Source organism: Neofelis nebulosa, chromosome 8 (genome assembly GCF_028018385.1).
Source record: "Neofelis nebulosa isolate mNeoNeb1 chromosome 8, mNeoNeb1.pri, whole genome shotgun sequence".
NCBI lineage: Eukaryota > Metazoa > Chordata > Mammalia > Carnivora > Felidae > Neofelis > Neofelis nebulosa.
The window spans coordinates 72,789,940-72,811,509 of record NC_080789.1 but is presented as its reverse complement, the minus strand read 5'-3'; the positions used below and the strand labels follow the sequence as shown (position 1 = coordinate 72,811,509).

Here is a 21,570-nt window from a genome sequence, read left to right as displayed (position 1 = left end):
ATAGCATATTTTTCTAGGTTTTCCTGTATTCGTTAATGAGCGAACCCCAATGCTGTTTTCCCGTAAGATCTGAGTATCTCAATCATGGATTCTCTGATCAAGATTTTCAGGAACATGATTCTTGTGCTGTGATTAAGTACAGAATATTTTTATGACATGATCAATCACTCCCTCAAACCTCCAGCATTTGTCTCCCAAGTGAGTATCCATCTACTATGTGACACTGTTCCTCAACATCTCACTCCCATTTTTTTTAAGTTTATTTTCTGTGTGTGTGAGAGATAGCACATGCACCATTGGGGGAGGGACAGAGAGGGGGAGAGAGAGAGTATCCCAAGCAGGGTCTGGAGCTGTGCAGAGCCTCTTTCGGGGCTTGATCTTACAAACTGTGAGATCATGACCTGAGCCAAAATCAAGAGTCCGACGGTTAACCAACTGAGCCACCCAGGCGCCCCCTCCCTCCTGCTTTTATGTGAGAAAGGAACAATCCTAATTTCCCAACTCTGGTCTCTTGTAACTGTTGCCAAGTCTTTTTCATATTTAAGAAGTGTTATCTCTCCAGAATCTTTCTAGAATCATTTTTTTATATGGCCCATCAATCTGAAAATATTAGAGCATGATTTGCTTCATAACCTCATGGTTGAGTTAATTTATAATTTATTTTTAAATGAGTTATGAATTTAAAATTCGTGTTATACTCTCAGTGTTAAGAACAAACTACTTAATAAATGCACACAGAAAGAACAATTAGTTAAACTGGTCAGGTGAGGGGCTGGACCGGAAAACAAGCTAGAAGACTACCATATCAAACTGGAAGTGAAGTAATAGTAGTAAGGGTCTATTCTGCGGATAGTCAGGAGAATGGCATTGAAGGAGTGAACCCGATGACATTTCATAAGGATAACCCAATCGGATGCATACCTGAGTAAGAGGGATAAAGAACTCTCCCCCAAATGGGAATAAAACTGAAAGAAATGGGGGGAATTTCCAAGGGCGGTGCTGTGTACTGAATGTTCGTGTCCCTTGCAAAATTCATTTATTAAAATCCTACCTCTCCAAGGTGATAGTATTAGGTTGGGGGGGGGGGGGTCTTTGAGAGGTGACTGGGTCATGTGGGTGTAGCCCTCATGATTAGTGCTCTTATAAGAGACCCCAGAGAGATCCCTTGCCTCTTCTGCCATGTAAGAAAATGGCTGTCAATGAGGAAGTGGCTCCTTATCAGGCAGCTAATCTGCCAGGGCCATGATCCTAAACTTGCAGCCTCCAGAACTGTGAGAAATTAATGTTCGTTGCTCATAAGCCACCTCATTTATGGTATTTTGATACAGCAGCTCAAATGGGCTAAGACAGTTGCAGGAAAGCCAAGAACAGGTCTACTCTAAATAGGGGGTACTGACATGCTTGGTGTTAATTATGTTGGATTTATAGATTTAATAAAATATATGTTAGTGATGAATCATTGAATTCTATTCCTGAAACCAATATTGTATTCTATGTTAACTAACTAGAATTTAAATAAAAATTTATAAAAGATTTAATAAAATATAAGCAAGGCAGTCATTTGGGCAAGTGTGAATGCAAGACTAGTGGTGTAATAAACCACCATGTAATCTCTGTAACTAATGTTGTTATTGATTTTGTTATCTTTCAATCACCAACAAATCTATAGTGGTTCCCTTTTCCCTTAAGAAAAATGTTATTTATTTCTGTTCTTGAGTAGTTATACCTGTTTCTCTCTCTTTTCATCTTAGACTTTCCTAAATGTGTAATGCTCCATTCCTTTATTCTTTTAATGATGGCTGATTGTTACTTAAAGATTATGATTTACCTAAAACTCCATTGTTCTAGGGTTATTTGATCTGGTTCAACTTCAGGAGAAAAGCAGCACAAAATATAAATACACAAGTATACATATAGGTTAATTACTGAAATGAAATTCTCTGCTGCTCTCTAGAGGCTGAATGTGCTTTAAAGATCTTTCACTGAAGGTAGGGGGAACACAGCTTACCTTTTCAACATATCATAAAGTTCACCCTCACCATGCCCTACTGAAAAGAAAGCCCTCATATCTCCAGGGATATTAAGAAAGCTGGGGGCCCACACCTGGGTGGCTGAGTTGGTTAAGCACTGACTTCGGCTCAGGTCATGATCTCTCAGTTTGTGAGTTCGAGGCCCATGTCAAGTTCTGTGCTGCCAGCTTGGAGCCTGGAGCCTGCTTTGGATTCTGTGTCTCCATCACGCTCTGCCCCTCCTCTGCTCTCTCTCCCTCAAAAATAAACATTAAAAAATTTTTCAATAAATAAGTAGGTTTAAACTATGATCCATTTTCTACTTAATGAGAAAAATCTAGAGGATACTAGGAAATTTTAGAGGTAGCAGATTGGTAACTCAGAAAATAAGGAGCAGGGTGACATTTTTTAGATATGCCTTTTTATATACAGGGATTTATCATTCATTCATGGTTTTGACAATACACCTATAATGCCAAAGATTCTGTAAAAAGGGGGACAAAGTCCTTGTTAGTAAATTACCATATCTCAACTGCATTCTATTGTCATCTTATTTACATAATGCCATGACTATGCTGTAACTTGTGAAATATAATATTCAAAAATTTGGGATCTCCACATGTCTCTACGTATCCTTCATAAATAGCCCAAATACACTGTGTAAAATTTTACAGGTATGTTGATTTCCTATAACATAGAAAAAGGTGAAATTTCAACAACAATAATAATCTACCATGAGAATGAAATATTTTTAGGAGCTTCTTGATCTTCCATGTGTGTAGAAGACCCGTACCTGTTGCTTGGTATATGCCATTTCTAACTATGTGTCTGCCTTCTATCCCCACTACCCCATAACAAAAATTCTATGTGCTAAATACTTTAAGAAAAAAATGTTTCAAGTTTGATCAACCTCATCACAATTTACTTTGTCAAGTTGGACAAGCAAAACAAATTAAGATATAAAACATTTACTGGTTATTTTCTAAGAGAAGCAGCATAACTCATAGATCCAAAAGAAATAGTCTTCAGGACACTAAAATATATGATAAAGTGAAGCAATATAATCAATTTCAATGAGTAAAAACAGCTGAAACTTGTAAGTCTGTCAATACACTGCTAACAAAAACCAAAAAAACTAACCAAAGTAGATTTTATAAGCAGCTACCTTGTTTTGTTTAAAAAATGTATTGCACACTTACATGAGTCAGGTATAGGTAAGATGCTGGGGGTTCACAATGGGTAAGACAAACATAGTCTGTGCGCTCACAGAGTTTACTTAGCAGATGAGATAGAAACCATATAAAAAAGTAAACTAAAAAAAAGGTAAGTTTTGTCAAAAGTACCAAGAAGAAAAAAAAGTGTTGTAATAGAGAAAACAGAAAGCGAATTTATTATAAACAGGGTGAAAAGAACTTTAGTTTATGTTTAAACTCTCAGTACACCAGGAAAAAGAGCCATCAGCATGGGCCTTTTTTTTAATGTTCTTTTTTGAAGTTTTTATTTTATTTTTTGAGAGACAGAGACAGAGAGAGAGAGAGAGAGAGAGAGAGAGAGAGAGAGAGGGATATGGAGGGAAGGAGGAGGGGCAGAGAGAAGGCAAGAGAGAGAATCCCAAGCAGTCTGCCCTGTCAGTGCAGAGCTCCATGTGGGGCTTGAACTCACAAACCATGAGATCATGACCCCGACACTTAACCTACTAAGCCACCCAGGCACCCCTAATTTTTTTAATGTTTATTTTTGACAGAGAGAGAGAGAGAGAGCGAGCACATGAGTGGGGAAGGGGCAGAGAAAGAGGGAGACACAGAATCCGAAGCAGCTCCAGGCTGCTTCAGTGTCCTCTGAGCTGTCAGCACAGTTCCCTACTCGAGGCTCAAACTCACCAATTGAGAGACCATGACCTGAACCCAAGTTGGACGCTTTAACTGACTGAGCTACCCAGGAGCCCCAACATGGGTCTTTTTAAAAAACATCCTTTAAGGGGCACCTTAAAGGTGATCGAGTGTCTGACTCTTGATTTTGGCTCAGGCCATGATCTTACAGTTCATGAGATCGATTCCCGCACTTGGCTCTGGGCTGACAGTGTGGAGCCTGGCTAGGATTCTCTCTCCACTCCCTCCCTTTCTGCCTCGCCCCATTCATGAGCACTTGCTCTGTCTCTCTCTCAAAATAAATAAATACAGTTAAAAAAATAAAAATAAAAAATACTTTAAGTCATTTCATGAATAATGTACAGAAGTAATAAAATTCAATCAATGTTAAAAATTTCACTAAGACTTGAAAAACATACTAAACCCAAATTTCTATTCTGTAATAATGTGGTTTTAAAGGTATACAGACCTGAAATAGGTAAAGATTTATAGATTTATTTATTTATTTATTTATTTATTTATTTATTTATTTAAGAAAAGCAGACTGCCATGTGCAGTGCCTCATTTGGATGTTTCTGGAGTTTTGGAAGCTTGACTACCCTATGTTCTCCTACAAATGGACCTTGAAAGCTTGTTTGGAGGTTCTAGCAGGGGAGTGCAGCTACTCGTATACACTTGGCCAAAAGGTCCTCCTCTATCTGGAAGGTCGTCCTCTTCAAAGAAGCGCGCAGCTTCGGGAGGGACACATATGGGGCGGTGAGGGAGGAAGGGGACACCCACCTAGTCAGCCAGATCAGCCAAATCAACCCTAGCGATCAATGGGGTGACAGATGTCACAGCCAGATCTCCCTCATATCCACAGATGAAGTTTTTTTTAATTTGACTAACTCCTCATCAGCTACTAGGCCTAATCTTAGGACTATACTTACCTTGTAATACTGATTTCATGATTTCAAACACACCTCTACTAGATTTTGGCTTATCTTTGCTTCCACTTCTTGCACTGGCATTATCAGAACATTTTACTTTGAAAACTGTGATGGCTCGTAATTTTTTGAAGAGAGGACAACCATTTTCTTTGCTCCAAAATTATGTTTTCATTTTTAGACTAGGTATACGTGCCTATCCTTCAGAATCTACTTAGAATCATATCACGTAAATTTTGATGCCAAATATCAGAGAAGATGAAAGAATACAATCACATGTCTTTACAGCAAAACAAAATGGCTCAGGTTCATTGTTGCAAAATATTGCATGATAAAATCCTTTCTGTTGAATGACTACTCACGTGAGAAACCCTGTTTCCTTTTTGTCCTTAAAAATAAAACGTTCTAGGGGCGCCTGGGTGGGGCAGTCGGTTGGGCGTCCGACTTCAGCCAGGTCACGATCTCGCAGTCGGTGAGTTCGAGCCCGGCGTCAGGCTCTGGGCTGATGGCTCAGAGCCTGGAGCCTGTTTCCAATTCTGTGTCTCCCTCTCTCTCTGCCCCTCCCCCGTTCATGCTCTGTCTCTCTCTGTCCCAAAAATAAATAAATGTTGAAAAAAAAATTAAAAAAAAAAAAAATAAAACGTTCTGTACTGTTTCTTGGGTTTGTGGAAAAATTCATATAGTATATTATCATTTGAAGACTTATCAGAGAGCTCTAGCACCATGTAGCCTATAAAGGGTTAACAAGCACAAAAGGATATAAATCACTCAGTGTGAACTCCCTGGATTTCTCAGATTTCTCCTGGAGTCTGGGGGAGCATTCTGCAGCCTGCTCAAAGACTCTTTCTCTCCCAGGCTTTCTGAAGTAGATCTTTTTTTTTTTTTCTTTTCTTTTTTTTTTATAAATCCGTTTTTGAGATTTTGTGATGGAGAATAAGAAGGAAATTAGAAAGACACTAATGAGAGAGGTTTTGTTTTGTTGGGTTGTGGGGGTTGAAGAGGTTTTGAGAACTGTAGGTTGGGAGCAAAACTATTATGTGAGGACAGAGGTGGAAGAGGGAAAATGATAACTAAAAAAATGTTGCTAGGGCTCTCTTTTCACAGTTTCAAGAAACACAAATAAAGGATTTGCTACTTTATTTTACAATTGTAAAAAAACAAACAAACAAAAAAGAATGAGCTAATCTGCAAAATAATTAGCTTTAGTGGTTTTCCTTCCATGCATGGTCTATTTGTTGCACAGAACCCATGTATGTAACATGTTATTTTAGATTTTTTAATGATAAAATGTATTTTTTTTTAATTTTTTTTTCAACGTTTTTTATTTATTTTTGGGACAGAGAGAGACAGAGCATGAGCGGGGGAGGGGCAGAGAGAGAGGGAGACACACAGAATTGAAAACAGGCTCCAGGCTCCGAGCCATCAGCCCAGAGCCTGACGCGGGACTCGAACTCACAGACCGCGAGATCGTGACCTGGCTGAAGTCGGACGCTTAACCGACTGCGCCACCCAGGCGCCCCAATGATAAAATATTTTTAAAAGAAATGTGCATCAAGTATTTGTGGAGCCCCTGCAGCACTTCTGCAGAATCCTGGTCTTCTACACTCCTCTGTAATGCTGTTGATCCTTCCATGGCTGTGTTCTATCTCCCCAGCAACTGGATTCTTATCCCTACATGAGAAGAGATCAGTAATCTCACTTATTTTTGTATCCCCAGCACTAGTACAGATCTTGTATCTCGATATTAATGATCATTAAAAATACTAGTTAAACATGATGCATAATAAATACAACTATTAAACAATCATATGGACACTGATTTGATGAGGTGCCAACTTTTGAGAATTCACATTCTTGAAAAATTTGCTGTTGTCATCTTCTGAGCAATTTACTTCTTTTTCATGAAAATGGAATGAAGGGTTTAATGTACATGTCTGCTTTCTATAAAAATGTATTACTAAATCAAAAAATAAAAAATAAAAGTGGTTTTCTCCACCTTCAAAATATGAAATAATCTACTCTGCTAATACTAGCACTATTTGACTTACCAGCAAAATTCAAATATTACTGATAGTAATGATATTCAAACTCTTTGTTATTGTTTTTCCAGAAGAATCATTATGCTAACAAAATTTTACAAGGAATGTCAATATATTAAACTAAAACAAAAACGAAACCTAACTTCTATTTGAAATTGCTGTGGAGACTCCTGAACCCACATCTGCTCAGTGCTCATCCTCCAACTTCCCAGTTATCCCTGAAGTATGGCTGTGAGAAATACTAGTCAAAAACCACTGGTACAAGGTATTCACACTATACCACTTAAATTTACACCTCAGGTACTACATACTCTTTCTTCTTGTCACTTGCCTCAGTGTGCTTACAAAATGCAAGGAACAATAGTCTTCATCATTTCAAGAATCTGAGTATTCTGAAGAGTTTTTACTTTAAGGTCTATATTTAATTTTCTTTTTTTTTTTTTTTTTTTTTTTTTTTTTTTAATTTTTTTTTTCAACGTTTTTTATTTATTTTTGGGACAGAGAGAGACAGAGCATGAACGGGGAGGGGCAGAGAGAGAGGGAGACACAGAATCGGAAACAGGCTCCAGGCTCCGAGCCATCGGCCCAGAGCCCGACGCGGGGCTCGAACTCACGGACCGCGAGATCGTGACCTGGCTGAAGTCGGACGCTTAACCGACTGCGCCACCCAGGCGCCCCTATATTTAATTTTCAACATCAAACACTTCTGCAAAAACCCTGAACACATTTTTCCCTACTAAACTCCTGGGAAGTAGCAGCAGGGGAGACTTGATTCTTTGGCAGCTACTAAGAAGGTCTTGGTAAGGAGAGACAAAATAAATGACTACATCAGCTTTTAGAGAAACTAGGTTAGAGTGTTCAAGCAATTAAATCTGACAAACCCCTCAAACCAATAACCACCACCACAGTTCCCTTAATCTGAAAGACTAAAGACACTCTCTAGAGTTCAAACAGGTCCTCCTCACTTTTCCTTCTCCTCAGGCAAACAACTATCAAGTCTTTTCAATTTTTCTTTCGCATTATTGGAATGGCTTCCCCTTACCATTCTCATGACTACCACTCTCACCCAACCCAACCGCAGCCTTCTATATTATCTACTTGATGGACTTTTGTCTTCTCCCCTCCAATCCAAGATTACTCTTCCTTACATTCATTTATTTAACAAATTTTTATTAAACTGTTCAAATCACTGTTCCGAGCACTGAATTTACTTTTACTGTGTGCCATGTTATCATGGGGTGACCTTGATTCTTATTTCAGAGAGAATAGAAGCTATTTGATGAAATCTCCACAATCTCCTATCTGTGCCCATATCCTCTAACTTCCCTATCCGTATTACCAATCACAGTCATGCCTCTATCCCTTATCCCTTCTCCAGGACACCATTCCTGCTACTGACCTCCTTTCTTTCCTGCTTCAGTGATACTTCCTTCTGTAAATAGGTTATCCCTGTCAACATACAAACACAAAACAGTAGCTCTTACCTTAAAAAAAGGAAAGGAAAAACAACTCTTCCCCTAAGTCCACATACCTTTTTAGCTACTGCCCCATTTCTCTGTTCTCCTTTCTACTACAAGCATCAAATGGTTTGTCTATAGTCACTTTCAACACCTCTTTCCTCCATCCTCTGAACGTGCTCACCTCCATCAGGCTCTTGTCCCTACCATTTTACTAACACCATTACTTTCAAGATCACCAACAATCACTTTACCATATCCATTGGTCAACTGTAGTTCATTCCTTGCTCAGTCTTTTCAAAAGCAGCATTTGACTGAGTTTATCACTCCTTTATCTCGGGTAAAACTTTCTTCACAAGCCTCCAGAATGCCACACAATTTTTCTCCTGCATCACTGGCTACTCTTTCCCAGTCTCAATTATTGGTTCTTTTCCTTCTTTTACAATTTCTAAAATTTGGAGTGCATCAGGACTCAGTCTTCAGGTATCTCTTCTATCTACGTTAACCCTCAACGATAGTGCTACTCATGGTGTGGTCCACTAACCAAACCAAGGTATTAGCACTGAGGAGACTAGTACAGATGCAGATTTGCAGACCTTGCCCAAGAACTACAGATATTTTTTATGCACACAAAACTCAAGAAGTGCTATTCAGGGTGACCTCATTCAGCCCTTGCCTTAAATATCATCTGTACAATAGTTCTCAGCCCAGGCTCCACATTAGAATTAATTTACAATACTTTTTAAAAATAACTATGCCTGGGGGGGGAGGGGGGAAGTTAAATATTGTTAAATTTTACAAGTAGAATAAGATTTGTAAAAATGAACAGATAACTTAAGAAAAAACTAATTTTTTTTTAACTGAAACTACTACATTGAACATTAATTTTAGTAATCAAAGTAGTCCCTGAATAATCTTTTCTGGGCATAAGAGCTTTCCCCAAGGACACACACACACACACACACACACACACACACGTGCACACACACAAAAAACCCCTCATGTTGAAACATGAAAAAATTGTGATCCATTCCACCCTAAGATATTTACCCAGAGAAGGAAATATATATCCATACAAAGACTTCTATATGAATGTTCACAGCAGCTTTATTTGTAATGGCCAAAAACTGAAAACAAACCAAATGTCCACCAAGAGATGAATAAAGAAATTACGGTACATTCATATAGTGAAATACTGCTCAACAACAGAAAGGAATGAACTGACACACTCAATAACACAGCTGAATATCAAAATAATTATGCTTAAAGAGGCCATAGAAGACTATATACACTGTTGTGACTCCATCTATGAAATTCTAGAATATGCAAACTAATCTATAGAGAAAGAAAATCAATAGTTGCCTAGCAACTGAGGATGGGAAAGAGGTAGGCACAGGAGGGAAGAATTAAAAAGGGGTACAAAGAAATTTCTGGTGATGATGGATATGTTCACTATCTTAACTGTGGTGATGGTTTCACAAGTATATTCGTATGTCAAAACTTATCAAATCGTACACTTTAATTGTGTGCAGTATACTGTATGTCAGTTATACCTCAATAAAAGCGGTTTTTAAAAATGTTTAACCTAACTGGTAATCAAATTAAAAAATGCCCCAATCCTGAGATAAATCAATGCATCCAAGGTTGAGAACTGATCTATACAACTCCAAAATTTGTATCACCAACCCCAATGTCTCCCCTAAACCCTAGACTTACATAACCAACTGCCTATTTAACATCTTCACTTCAATGTCTAGTAGCAACTCAAAATAACTTAGCTTATTCAAAACTACTTCTAATTCGTTCCTTCTTCCACTCTTCCAGTCTCTCACAGTCTTCCTATCTTGGTAAATAAACTCCATTTTTCCAGTTGCTCAGACCAAACACATGGTAGCAGTCTTCATCCTCCACTTTCTCTCACACTCACATCTAATTTACCAGCAAATGCTTTCTACTCTACCTTCAAAATAGATAGAGAATTGGATTTCTCACCAACCCCACTGATGCCACCCTTGTATTGCCACTTGCCCCTGATTCTTCAACTGCTTTGCTATAGACTATTCTCTCACAAAGCAGCCAGGTGATCATTCCAGATATAAATCAAATTATATCACTCAAATTATATCACTCCTCTGCTTAAAACCATTCATTGGGTTCCTCTTCCCCATCTAAACCCCTTCCCCCTTGTTACACTCTGGCAACCAGAGTATATGGCAATTGAAAATAAAATCCAAAATTCTTGCTCTAGTCTGAAACCCTACATGATTCAGTCTCTCTCTCCACCTCATCTTCTTTAATCTCCCCTCCGGAAACCTCTATTCCTGTGTCTCAGTTGGCTTGGGGTGCCACAACAAATACTGTAGACTGTGTGGCTTAAACAACAGAAATTTATTTTCTCACAGTTCTGGAGGCTACAAAGTCCAAAATCAAGGTCCAGCAGGGTATGGCTTCTGGTGAGTGCTTTCCTTCTGGTTCGCAGAGAGCCTCTTTCTCACTGTATCCTCACATAGTAGAGAAAGACAGAGATCACCCTTTTCCTCTTCTTATAAAGCCACTAATTCTATCACACCTTTCACCAATCTTTATGAACTCATTTAACCTGATTTACCTCCTAAAAGCCCTATCTCCAAATATAGCATACTGGGGATTAAGACTTCAACATATAAATTTAGGGGGAGGGGACACAATTTAGTCCATAATATCCAATCTCAATGGCCTTCTACTCCTGCCTGAGGATTTCCCCTACTTATTATTCCTCTCTGCCTATTCACTCCCTCACTTCTTCCAGGTCTCTGCTCAAATGCCAGCTGGCAGTTAAGTCTTTCCTAACCTGAAATAAAATAACACTCTCCCCTCCAACTCTGCTCCCCACTCTGCCCATTACTCTGTCTCTCTCCATATGCTTTCTTTTCTTCAAAGCACTTGTTTCTACTTACCATGTTATATATTATTAGCTTATTGCCTGTCTTCCTCTACCAGAAAGGAATATAAGCTTGCTATCACCCCCATAATTATAAACGGGGACATTTTCCTGTTTCATCTGGTTCACTGCTGTTTGCCCTGTGCCTGCAGAATTAAAAAAAAAGAAAGAAAGAAAGAAAGAAAGAAAGAAAGAAAGAAAGAAAGAAAGAAAGAAAGAAAGAAAGAAAGAAAGAAAGAAAGAAAAAATCCAATGTGTTTTTAATGGATAGGTGAATGTTAAACCCTCCTACTAAAAGATTTCCAGGGACCCTAAGTGATCCTAAGGCAGTTTTTACAAGCCTGGCTATACATTAGCATCACAAGGAGTCTAATAAAAATTACAATATTTGGGCCCCACCTAGACCAATGGAATTAACACCCTCAGGAGTTAAACCTGGTATTTTTCAAAGCTTCTGAGTTGGTCATACTGTCACTGGCCTACAGAATAAGATCAAAGTGCTGGCTGGCTACGTTGTCAGATCTCTCCAAATCAGACTCCAGAATTTGGATCTGTCCAGTAAAGCAAGTTACTACATTTCGAATTGTACTTTCCTAATGCATCCTGGATCCCATCTTTTCCAAACAGCCTTAACTACTCTGGTCTATATACATCTCTCCCCTCTCTGAAACCCGATAGCACATGTAGACTATGTCAGATTATCATATTAAATACACATATAACTATATAATGAAATATAATTTATTCCCATTTTTAAACTACTTACATTTTTTTAGCCCCCACAAGTGCCATGGACATACTGAACACATGCTGAATGAAGACAGTTTCTTCATAAAATTATCTCCTTTTCAATTTATATGAAACCAGAGAAAGGGTACATACTCAAACCCTCCTGTTAAGAACCACTTAGGGGCTCCTGGGTGGCTTGGTCGGTTAAGTGTCTGACTTCAGCTTAGATCATGACTTCACGGTTTCTAAGTCATGGCTTCATGACTTCTGTGCTTGACAGCTCAGAGCCTAGGGCTTGCTTTGGATTCTGTGTCTCCCTCTCTCTCTGCTCCTCCCCCGTTCATGGTCTCTTTCTCTCTCAAAAATGAATAAATGTTAAAAAAAAAAAAAAAAAAAAGAACCACTTAAATTACCAGTTATAAAATAAGTAAGTCACAGGGATGAAAAGCATAGCATAGGGAATATAGTCAATAATATCCTAATAACTACGTGACAGATGGTAACTACACTTAGGATGGTTAGCATTTCCTAATGTACATAATTGCTGAATCACTATGTTGTAAACCTGACACTAATGTCAACTATTTATCAATTAAAAACAATTTTTTAAAACAATCAGCAGGATTCTTAACCCTGACCACACATTGTAATCTCCTGATGAGCTCTTAAAGCAAGGGGCCTGACTTTTAGGGGCTCTGATTTATTTAGCCTGGGTTAGAGCCCAGGTATCCTTTTTTGGCTCATTTTTCCAGTTTCCAAGGTGATGCCAACGTGTAGGAAAGGTTGAAAACCAATGACTAAAAAACATCAAATCTAGATGCTCTTCTTTTTCTAAATAAAGACACTGGCAATATTAAAAGATGTTATTTGATTTTAAAGTCTGTAGAAAACATCACTCATATTTTCCAAGCCTTTATGATATGAACTTATATGTCCATATATGATATGATATGGATAGCACACTTATTGATCAAAATAGGTCTATTTTTAGCTAAAACAAATCTTACCTGGAAATTAATTTTCTTTTATTTATGGTTGACTTTCCATTCTTGCAACCTATATTTATGGAGGACTTATTGGTACAAGCTATTTTTCCTAAGTTTCTCTCTTCCTTCATTCATTTACTCATTCATGAAAATGGCAGGCAATTATTGTGTCAGGCAGTCTTCTGAATTGGTTCCCAATAAGCCCTACCTCCTGGTATTCATGCTCTTGTCTAATCCCCTCGCTGTCAGTAGGCTGGATCTAATAAAGTGCTTCTAACAAACAGAGATAGCAAAATTAATCGATGCTACTTCCAAAATCAGGTTACTAGAAGACTCTAGCTTCCATCTTGCTCACACTCTCCTGCCGTGTTGTGGACTCTCTACAGAGTGGTTCACATGACAAAGAACAGTGGAAGCCTCTGGTCAACAGAGGAACTGAGGCCTGCCAACAGGCTGGAAGTAATTCCTCCCCCAAGCATGCTTTGACATGCCTGCAGCCTGTGAGAGACCCTGAATCAGAGGACCCACGTGAGTTACACCCAGATTCCTGACTGGCAGAAACTGTGAGGTAGTTAATACTTGTTGTTTTAAGCAGCTAAGTTTTGAGGGAATTTGTTATGTTCCAACAGATAACTAATATATGTATTGACACCTACTAACATTCCAAGTAACAAGATGCCATATGTTACAGAAAATCTAGTGTCTATCCTGGAGGAAGGTTTCTTTGATACACCACTGAAACTTTACGTATTACAAAGAAGTTATGGTACTGACTTAGCTCACCACTGGACTACAACAAATTAGCCATCAGATTATAGCACCTTTAGTGTGGGACAAGCTGTCCCAGGCTTCAAGTTACTGAAGTAAATGCTTGATATGTCCTTCACTTAATGTCCTCATACAGCTGTTCTAGTTGGTATTTCTTTGCTCCTCTGTAGTGTTCACCTTTATTTTGTGCTGTCAGTTATTCCTGTTGCACAGTTTACTGTGTCTTGTCTCTCCTTATTCCTTTGCCCTACTTGCCTTTCCTCTGCTTCTTCGTCCAGTGTGGGTTAAGACACTGATTTTCAAAGTCATCATCAGACAGTAGTACTGGTTCCTTTCATTTTACCTCTCCTTTACTTTTACCACCCAGACCTGTTACTTCCTGTGTTCTTAGAAGAGCTTAGCACAACATTCCCAAAGCATGGTCTGTGTACCACTAGTGGGCCCTATCAGTCAATCAAGTAAAAGCACTCTGGTATAATCACAAATTTAAAAAGATCAATTATGATTTTTCACAGAAATTCTGTTATTTTGTAAAAATCCAAACTCATAAAAGTAGAGATGAAAATAATTCCAGAAATGCCAAAATTCAGAATAATGATGTAAAGTAAACACTGAGCGAGAGATTTCAACAGAACACAGAATGTCAATCAGAGTGATTAGGGCAGGTGAATCTGCAAGTGTTAATGTGTGCACTAGTACCTGGAAAATTAAAGTGTACTGATAAATATCTAAAAACTGGTTTTAATAAACCAGCATTCTTTTGCCTCTAGTGACAATATAATCCTTTGTCAAAAAGTGCCACAAAGTATCAAAGCTTTTGAATAATTTTCGTAATTACTGGCAAACCAAATAAGTTTTTACAAAACAAAAACAAAATACAGTCTTCAGTGTAGAACTGATTCATTCTGTCACTAAAAACAGAGAAGTCTAAAACCACAAAGGCATCATTCATAGTTGTACTTATAATAGCAAAAACATTATAAAGAGAAGCTTTAAAACACACATTCACAAAGTTGATGACATGTTTGAAGAGAAAGCATAAGGCACAAAATCCTTTTAATAAATGGTAGAGCTGGGCAATGTATAGTAGTAATAGCATATAATGTAGAAGAGTTAATACTATTACATGTTCACACTAGATTTTTTGCTTTACAGTTAGAACCACAAATATGAAAAAATATCAATCAGTTCTTGTTATATCACAGACAATCTATCTGATAGAGAAGTGATCAACGACTGATTTATCATTGATATCCCAACTTACAGAAAAGGTACCGCCAGTAGAGTGAAACTATATTAAAAACTGTGAACTATGCACAAGGTGGGCTGGGAACAGTACTGACAGAATACCATCTATTTGTGTAGGTATGCAGTTTTTATAAAAGAGGTTATAATTACTTGCCTAATCCATATGTTGCTTTAGACCTCAATATATATAGCTAGCAATCAAAAATACACCTCCCAACTTTGATTCATTATTATCAGAATGGTCATAATATCTTTTCTACACAAAGAAAACACTGAATATATTTTCTACCTTAATATAAACTGTTGCAGGAAAAAGTGTTTACATTTCTTCAAGACACTAATAACATCTGAAATGATCATTTCTGCGATTTCTAACACTTGCTCAAGTAGTATGCATATCTGAGCAGTATGTTTAGCATCTTGAATAGCATGAATATGTTGACTTAGGGTGCAATACAAAAAAAGTTAATTTTAGTTTAAGAAAAAGCCAGATATCCAAGAGATTGACTTTCCCACTAAGATTAACCAGAAAACTAATTAATATTGCATTTGTCACTGCCTCAATCTGAAATATTCAAACTCTCAACATTGTAGGGAGTCAAGGTTCATCAAGAATCTGAGAGTAAAAAAAACAGCCTAAGAAATTATCTATAATTTAGGGTCATATTCAATCTGAATATCTAGAATTATCTGAATAAGCCATTACTTGCTACCATTTCAGCAAATTATAATTTTAAGTTAGCAGAACTTAAGGGCAGGAAAATAACCATAAAATTTGGAGAACCTGATTTATAGTTCAAGTCCATGAGCTCTATAAAAACTTAGTAAACAATATCTTTCACAGATGTGACTTATTATAAATATTTTTTAAAATACTACTAATTACTTTAAGTTTATTTTTTTAATGTTTTATTCATTTATTTTGAGACGGAGTGGCAAAGAGAGAGGGAAAAAGAGAGTCCCAAGCAGGCTCTGCACTGTCAGTGTAGAGCCCTACAGGGGCTCAGTCTCATGAACTCCAAGATCATGACCTGAGCCAAAATCAAAGGAAGGACCCTTAACCAACTGAGCCACCCAGCACACCTTATTTTTATGTCTTATTTTCAGAGAGAGCAGGAGCAGGGGAGAGGGGCAGAGAAAGAAAGAGAGAGAGAGAGAGAGAGAGAGAGACAGACAGAGAGACAGAGAATCTTAAGCAGGCTCCATGCTCAGCACAGAGTCTGACATGGGGCTCGATCCCATGACCGTGGGATCATGACCTGAGCCGAAATCAAGAATTGGATGCTCAACCAGATGACACCCAGTACCCCTAAGTTTTTTTAATTTACATGAAGTTGTGGTATGCTTATATATCCTCTGTGTTCCAAGGATACTTTAAAATTGAGATTCAATGGCATAATGTTTAACATTTTTTATTTATTTTTGGGACAGAGAGAGACAGAGCATGAACGGGGGAGGGGCAGAGAGAGAGGGAGACACAGAATCAGAAACAGGCTCCAGGCTCCGAGCCATCAGCCCAGAGCCTGACGCGGGGCTCGAACTCACGGACTGCGAGATCGTGACCTGACTGAAGTCGGACGCCTAACCGACTGCGCCACCCAGGCGCCCCTCAATGGCATAATGTTTAAGAGCCTGGTTCTGAAATAAGTCTGCCTAGAGTGCAATCCTGCTCTGATACTTAAAATCTCATTTGTCTATGAGAAGCAATATTGTGAGGAGTGAAAGTTGTGAACATGAAAACATCTTAACACATTGTGTTATACATAATAAGCATTAAAGATTAATAATAAACTATTATTTATTTTTGAAGTTTTTCAGATAATTGAATATATGAAAAAGCTGAAAGCTACTAATTTGTGAAGATAACACTAAAATTTGATTTAGAAATGCATTCTTATAAGAGTTTGTCTCTCTGTCATTCTGTAATATCTATTTTTTTAGCCTCATGGTTTTACATATAACTATCTTTTTTTTATTTATTAGCATGTCTGAGAAACTTTCTAGAAGATGTTGATTTGTCAAGATTTTTGTAAAATCTCAAAATAATTTGCAAACTTGATTTTCATATACATTTATTATCAAGTATGAATGTGCCATCTTTAGTTTTAAGGCAGTTTTCTAACGAATAGAAAATTCGTTACAAAAGAAATTGTTACAAAAAATTGTTACCAAAGAAATGAGAGTTATGAGTACAGACAATAACATTTGTTTATCTTTCTGTATACTTCCTTTAGAAATTCACAGGATTTTAATGTTAATTATCTCAGAACCCCACCCAATCACACATATAATAATGAAAGCATTGCAAATGCTGTTAATTAATAAGCACCCAAACCATTATGAATCAATTACTCCAGCACCAAGTTTGATACCCAGTGGGTGTTCAATAAACATTTGTTGAATTGAAATGAATTGACACAACAAACTTGAATTGAGCCTCCTGTGGTTGTTCATTTCTCTTCACAATCTGCATTTTATAAAGAAAGCAACAAATTTACTAAGGGAAGTCAATGTCATTTAATTGACAGAGTCTAGCTTAGCCAGTCATGATTAAAGAGGATGGTATTTTCTTGTATTATTGAAATTACACATAAACCCCTTACAAATGTATGTAAGTATTTGTATGTATGTATGTAAAGTATTTCAGCTAGGATTCACCAAGTATTATGATAGTCCCATCCTTACTTTTGCTATTTTTTTTCACAATTTTATTTTTTTAAATTGACACCCAAATTAGCATATAGTCCAACAATGATTGTAGGAGTAGATTCTTTAGTGCCCCTTACCCATTTAGCCCATCTCCCCCCCACACCCCCTCTAGTAACCCTCAGTTTGTTCTCTATATTTGAGTCTCCTATGTTTTGTCCCCTTCCCTGTTTTTATATTATTTTTGTTTCCCTTCCCTTATGTTCATCTGTTTTGTCTCTTAAAGTCCTCATATGAGTGAAGTCATATGGTATTTTTCTCTAATTTCACTTAGCAAAATACCCTCCAGTTCCATCCATGTAGTTGCAAATGGCAAGATTTCATTCTTTTTGATTGCCAAGTAATACTCCATTGTGTGTGTATGTGTATATATATATATACATATACGCACACCACATCTTTATCCATTCCTGTATCGATGGACATTTGGGCTCTTTCCATACTTTGGCTATTGTTGATAGTGCTGCTATAAACATGGGGGTGCATGTGTCCCTTTGAAACAGCACACCTGTATCCCGTGGATAAATGCCTAGTAGTGTAATTGCTGGGTTGTAGGGTAGTTCTATTTTTAGTTTTTTGAGGAATCTCCATACTGTCTTCCAGAGTGGCCGCATCATACTGTTTTCCAGCTTGCATTCCCATGTAACATCTATTTTTTTAATGTTTATTTTTGAGAGAGAGAGAGAGAGAGAGAGAGCGACAAGAGTGTGAGTGGGAGGGGGAGGGGCAGAAAGAGAGGGAGACACAGAATCTGAAGCAGGCTCCAGGCTCTGAGCTGTCAGCAGCTGTCAGCTGTGTGATGCTGGACTTGATCTCACAAACCACAAGATCATGACCTGGGCCAACATCAGATGCTTAACCGACTGAGCCACCAAGGTGCCCTATATTGTCATTTTGAAATAAAATGGGACTCTGAAGTCCCAATTTGGAAAAAACTAAAAGCTACTTGGCTTATTTCACCTTTGTTTTGCTCAATTCTAGAGTAGAGATAGACAACTAGCACTAGCCTTGAAGATGGCCCTGATGAGCCTCGTTATCTCTTGGCATTCATTCCTTGTAGAGTCTCCTCCCACACTCAACAGTGCTTATGTGTGTATCCAGAAGGATACTGCAGAAATCACTAAGTGGGATTTTTGAGGCTAGGTCATAAAATTCACAGTGACTTCCATCTTGTTCACTCTTGGATCACTCAGTGTGGGAGAAGCCAACTGTTATGTCATCAGGACACTGAAGCAGGCCTACGGGGAAGTGCAAATAGCAAGGAACTAAGGCTTTCTGCCAACAACAGCCAGTGTGACAAGCCATCTTGGAAGCAGATGCTGCAGCTGAGTCAAGCCTTCAGATGCGGCAGCCTCATCTGACATCTTAATTGCAACCTCATGATAAATCCTGAGCCAGAACTATTAAGCTAAGCTGCTCCAAATTCTTGACTCACAGAAACTGTGAGCAAATCTTTTGGATGGTTTGTTAAACAGAAATATATAATAAATCTGTTTGCCAAAAATCCATGTGAAAAGAGTGGTTTCTGGTATGGGAAGGAGGAAGACAGATGAGACAAACAGGGAGCAGAATGGGAGTACAGGTAATTAAAAAGTGAATAGAATAGGGACACCTGGGTGGCTCTGTCAGTTAAGCGTCGAACTTCAGCTCAGGTCATGATCTTGCAGTTCTTGAGTTCAAGCTCTGCATCAAGTTCTTGTGTTGACAGCTCGGAGCCTGGACCTTGCTTCATACTCTATGTCTTCTCTCTCTCTACCCCTGCCCTGCTTGTGCTCTGTCTCTCTCTCAAATAAACATTAAAAAGAAAAAAAAAAGTAATATATCAATGCAAAATGTTCAAAGTGTTTTTGGCTATCATTTCTAGGTTTCTTTTTGTTTCGTATTTTGAGAGAGTGAGACAGCAGGGGAGGTCAGAGAGAGGGAGAGAAGAGAGAGAGAATCCCAAGCAGGCTCTGCACTGTCAGCACAGAGCCTGACGTGGGGCTCAAACTCACGAACCATGAGATCATGACCTGAGCTGAAATCCAGAGTCAGCCGCTTAACCAACTGAGCCACCCAGGTGCCTCTATTTCCAGGTTTCTAAGATGATTTTGTTTTAACTTTTTTTTAGTTTATTTATTTTGAGAGAGACAGAGAGCACAGCAGGGGAGGGGCAGAGAGAAGGAGAGACAGAATCCCAAGCAGCCTCCGCGATGTAAGCACAGAGCCTCATGCGGGCTTGAACTCACAAACCTGGAGATCATGACCTGAGCTGAGATCAAGAGTCAGACACTTAACTGACTGAGCCACCCAGGCGCCCCGGTTTCTAAGATGATTTTAATTTTCTTCTTTGTCCTATCTCTATTTTCTACACCTTTAAAAAATGTTTTACTTTTTGAAATAAAAACAGAAACTTTCAAAGTATTCATATGTATAATTTTATTATATAATATTTTACTTGAAAATAACTGAAGGTCAATTGTTAAGATCACTATTCACTTCAAAGCTTCACCTGTATGCAAGATACTGTGCTAAATCCAAGAAGGGGCTAAAAAATGAAGACAATATGGTTCCTAACATCATGGAGCCTCTGTTTTAGTGGGAAAACAGACGTGAGGGATCCAATAATGGCCTAGAACATAGTACACTCTCAGTAAATATTTGTTGAATAAATATGAAAGGTAGGACACACTAAAAAAGCACACCTACAACTGGGAGAGTCAGAGTGGAAAAGAAAACTGTTAGAGAAGCCTTCCTGAAGAGCTTATATTTAAATGGCACATTAAGTTGCAGAATTTCAACACATGGGACTGAAAAGAAGGGCAATTAAGACAGAGGGAGCAAAGGGGCACCTGGATAGCTCAGTCGGTTGAGCGTCTGACCTCAGCTGAGGTCACGATCTCACAATTCGTGGGTTCGAGCCCCCCATCAGGTTCTGTGTTGACAGCTCAGAGCCTGGAGCCTGTTTCAGAGTCTGTGTCTCCCTCTTTTTTCACCCCTCCCTTGCTCACACTCTGCCTGTCTCAAAAATAAAACATTAAAAAAAATAAAAAAAGACGGAGCACTATGAGCAGCCACAATGTCAAGAGGATGCGTGGAATTTCCAGAGCATTTTCAGAAACCCATAATTAGTAAATAAGCTAGCACTGCTAGAATACGGATATTATAATAGGGAACAAAGCTGGAAAGGCAAGTTGGAACCAGGATATGGAAAGTTGTGACTTATATATTAAGTTGCCTGAAGTCTGGATTTCTTTTGAAGGAATAGGGAGCTATCACAAGTTCAATCCATAAGGTATCCTATTTTTGCATGTGTTTGAAATGTTATTTAATAAATAAAAAGTTTAAAAAACAGAATCCATTTTTGAATCCTCGCTGCTGATAATGAAAGGTGGTCAGACTTGAAATAAGGAAACCAATATGAAATTATTACCATATTTGAGAGAGAGAGAGACGATAAGTGTCTAAAGTAGGGCTCTGGGGTTTAAACGGGCTATGTGAGAGAATGTGAAGAAAACCACTCAGGAGTCTAATTGGATCTGGGGCTCTTGAGACAGAGAGGAGGAGGCTTTGAGATATTAAGGTTTAAGGCTGGATGATTAGAGGCATGATGATGCCACAATAGCAGAAACATATTTAAAGTCTGCTATTTAGCCTTGTATATGTATATATTTGAGTGTGTGTATATGTGCACATATGTACACATATACATATATACATATTATCTATAACCTGTTAAATATTATACACATTATATATTATAAACATTATATATAATGTATTTGTTGCAGATATAAAGTCCTTAAAAATTTTACTTTCCTGGTTATGTTTCTCAAGCTATTATTAATATCAAATGGAATTTCATAAATATTAACTGAGCATATATGCTACAGATAGGGAAGGTAAGCAAACCCACACTAAGTATCAGAGGAAAA

At 38.1% G+C, this 21,570-nt stretch overlaps 1 protein-coding gene across 4 annotated transcripts in view; it reads right to left on the bottom strand.

The window, feature by feature from the left end:
• The window catches only part of YAF2 (YY1 associated factor 2), a 77,882-nt gene that overhangs the window by 6,387 nt on the left and 49,925 nt on the right, over positions 1-21,570 (bottom strand). The window contains exon 4 of one of the 4 annotated variants that reach the window (XR_009265773.1): positions 6,324-6,474. The exons of the other annotated variants lie outside the window; for them this stretch is intronic. The gene's annotated coding sequence lies outside the window, so the exon portion shown is untranslated. Of the gene's footprint in view, positions 1-6,323; positions 6,475-21,570 lie in introns of those variants that run through there. 4 annotated transcript variants of the gene reach the window in all.